We start from the raw sequence: 3,810 nt of genomic DNA, 5'->3' as shown, positions 1-3,810 counted from the left end.
GCCCAAGGGGGGGCTAAAATACGATGACCCTCGGGCTCCGGAAACCCAAGGGAAAAAGAGGCTAGGTGGCAAATGGTAAAACCAATGTTGGGCATTGCTGGAAAAGCTTTAATCAAGGCGAACTATCAAGGGGTTCCCATTATAGCCCAACCGCGTAAGGGACGCAACAATCCGGGAACATAACACCGATATGACGGAAACTAGGGCGGCAAGAGTGGAACAAAACACTAGGCGAGAGGCCGAGCCTTCCACCCTTTACCAAGTATATAGATGCATTAAGATAACATAGCAATATAATGATATCCCAACAAGTAAAATAAATGTTCCAACAAGGAACGGCTCCAATCTTCACCTGCAACTAATAACGCTATAAGAAGGGCTGAGCAAAGCGGTAACATAGCCAATCAACGGTTTGCTAGGACAATGGTGGGTTAAAGGTTCAACATGGCAATTGGGAGGCTGACAAGCAAATGGTAGGCATCGTAGCAGTGGCAAAGCAAAAGAGCGAGCAATCTAGCATAGCAAAGATAGTAGTGATTTCGAGGGTATGATCATCTTGCCTGAACAGTTGTCAGAGTTGACTGGATCCTCGCAAGCAAACTCAACGGGCTCCTCGGTAGCGAACTCGTCTCCCGGCTCTACCCACAAGACAAGCAAGCAACAAGGATGCAATCAACCACGGGCAAGACCAAGCAATATGATGAAATGACGATATGCTATGCGGGATGCGATGCGGGATGCAAAAAGCAAGATATGCCAGGAAATGCATGAACCTGGCATCAACTTGGAAAACCAAGTGTGCCACTGGATAGAGGGGATGAAATCGCTTGAAAACGATATAAAGATCATTGGAATCGGAGCTACGGTTTGGGAATGGCAAGCGTTTTAAGATATGACACCGGTCTGCGATTAACAAGTAGGCATCTAAATGCAACGAAATGAACATGCTACAGCCACCAAACATGAAAACAAAATACATGGCAGTGATGTACACAAGATAGTTGACAAAATACTAGCACTAAGCCATAGGCAAATTCATCTATTAAGAGGTTCAAACAAGCATGGCTAAAACGTAAATGCAAAACAGATTTCAGACTTAGTGAAATTAACACTAGTCTGAAATTTCAGATCACGATGCTCTCTTCGGAGCAGCAAAACAACATGATAGAAAATCTGAACATGACAAGTAAGAACATGTCATGGAGCTACTCAACAAGCTTAATAAAACACCCAAAGTGACCTGGGGCCAAAAGGGTTCACAAAATACTCTACCGAGCTCACGAACATAGCTCGAACACAATCAGTTTTCAGACTTAGTGAAAACTGAGACATGCTGAAATTTAACTCACGAAGGCATGTAGACGAGCTCGATGCACTCACTACGGTGCAAGTCATGGCAAGGAAAGCATATAACCAGCAAGAAGGCACAAAGTGCTAGCTACACATGGCAAGAACGAAGGCATAGCATGCATGGAACACTAACGGTAGCATCGGCAAAATCGCAAACAAGTTGACGATCTGCCCAGATTAACAACGAAGCAAAAGTTGAGCTCGATTGAGTCAACCTAGAGCATTCCACATATGCAAACAAAGACATGGATGGAAAGAGCATAACATAAATATCAAAACTCCCTTACTGATCATCCTCAAAAGAGGCACGGATCACTAGGAAACAAGCTGGACATATAGCATCATGAACTAAAATATCCCAGACTTAGTGAAAATCACTAAGTCCCTGAAATCTGCAATCTCTGGTACCTCTCTTCGCAAGCTTGCACAAGACAATACACAAATCCTAAAAATACATGGGTAGCACCTCTGGAAAGAAGACAAAATGTTTAACAATTCATCCCAAAAGAGCACAGGCATATCATGCACGAATTAAACATGGCAAAAATGACAAAAGTACATGATGAACTAACGGATCTGCAATTTAACTCATGAAGCCTCCTTCTAACAGCATTTTGGGTAACAAGATGACCTCAAATGCAAATGATGCAATGGAACGAAATGATGTACATGTCGAGGCGAAGATTTTTATATATCATACGCCCAAAACGGAGCTACAGTTGCGGAGATACAAGCAGTCAAAGATAGCACGAAAATTAGGATTTCGGGGGAGAGAAGAGATCCGAATGGAGGGGGGTATAAATAGGCATAGAGGGAGCTAGGAGAGTCCAAATGAGGTGCGGTTTTCGCCCACACGATCGTGATCGAACGCTCTAGGACATGGAGTAGAGTTTGGTGGGTTTTGGGCCAAATTTGGGGGGTGTTGGGCTGCAACACACACGAGGCCTTTTCGGTCCCTCGGTTAACCGTTGGAGTAGCAAACGAAGTCCAAATGATACGAAACTTGACAGGCGGTCTACCGGTAGTAAACCAAGGCCGCTTGGCAAGTCTCGGACCAATCCGGAAATGTTTAATCCCCACACACGAAAGAAAGCTAGAAATGACCACCGGAGGAGAACGAAGCGCCGGAATGCAAAACGGACAACGGGGAAAATGCTCGAATGCATGAGATGAACGTGTATGCAAATGCAATGCACGTGATGACATGATAAGAGATGCACGAAAAAGAAAAACAACACACGGAGACAAAGACCCAAACCCGAGAAATAAATATAACTTAGCGCCGGAGACGGCAAGAGTTGGATACAAATATGCAAAGTATATCTGGGGCGTTACAGTCGCGGTGGATGTCGCAGGCACTACGAATGGATTGGTACAATGCCCTTTGCTCATCCAAGAAGCCCGGATCGTCCGACACCATGCCCACAATGGCATTACCGTTGGCCTGCTCGCCGGTGATTTGTCCCATCGTGAGCTGGTGCTCATCGAGGTGCCAGAGGTTGTAGCGTTGGTCCTCCTGCGCCTGCCGGAATGCCGACACCGTGATGGAAGCTACTCTTCCGCATGGTGTTGAAGTGCGCCCGTGCCTGCTCCAAGGTGAAGCCGACATGGGGTCCGGGCGGTGGTGCCGGCTCATCGTCGGACACCTGGTCCATCGTCTTGTCGTCGTCGTTGGCCTTCAACGAGCTCACTGGTAAGCCAGCCTTTGTCCGGCTCGCACGGCTGGCCTACCAGTCGGCTGTGATGCCGGCCACTATGCTTTGGAGCTCGATGTCATAGCGGACATGGTGCAAATAGGAGGATCAAGGGGGTGGGGTGAAGATCATGCTTGACCCTACCAATAAATAGCGGACGCCAGCCAGGCCATGCGGCTGGCTATGTGAATGTGGGAGCTAGAGTGGGTTTATCTGCCGATGCGCTTGTTTACTGTCGGCTCGCAGACGAGCGGGCAGCTAGTTTGAATGTGAAGAAAGCAATGTCTTCCTGTCAGATAAAGTCTCTCCGGCATTGAATTGGCGCAGAGACCAGGACACGACGTCCACACGCTCAGCTCCAGTGAATGGTCACGTACCTTTGGGCCGACATGATGTGGCGCGGGAGAAGCAAGGTGCATTCACGTATGAGAGGAAAAGGGTGTTTGGGTGTGACCGGCGTGTCGGACACGTGCGAGGCAGTGGTCAAGACACCCGCAAAGCCCCCCTATTTGCGTCCGGTTTGCGGGAAAATGACAACCGGACCGATCCACGGATCGATGGAGTACCGCGTTGGATGGCAAATTCGGGACCGCTCGATCCGGATGGTTGTGGGCAGTTTGAGAGTCCATGTTGGACATGCCCTTAGCATAACTGTAAATCATCTCATATCACTTGCGCAAGCAAATTAGACAACGACACACAACCTAATATACTACTCCATCCATCTCAAAATAAGTATCGGTATCGCTAATTTAGTACTCTCTCT

Source organism: Triticum dicoccoides, chromosome 2B (genome assembly GCF_002162155.2).
Source record: "Triticum dicoccoides isolate Atlit2015 ecotype Zavitan chromosome 2B, WEW_v2.0, whole genome shotgun sequence".
NCBI classification, from domain to species: domain Eukaryota; kingdom Viridiplantae; phylum Streptophyta; class Magnoliopsida; order Poales; family Poaceae; genus Triticum; species Triticum dicoccoides.
Note: the sequence above shows the minus strand (reverse complement) of the source record.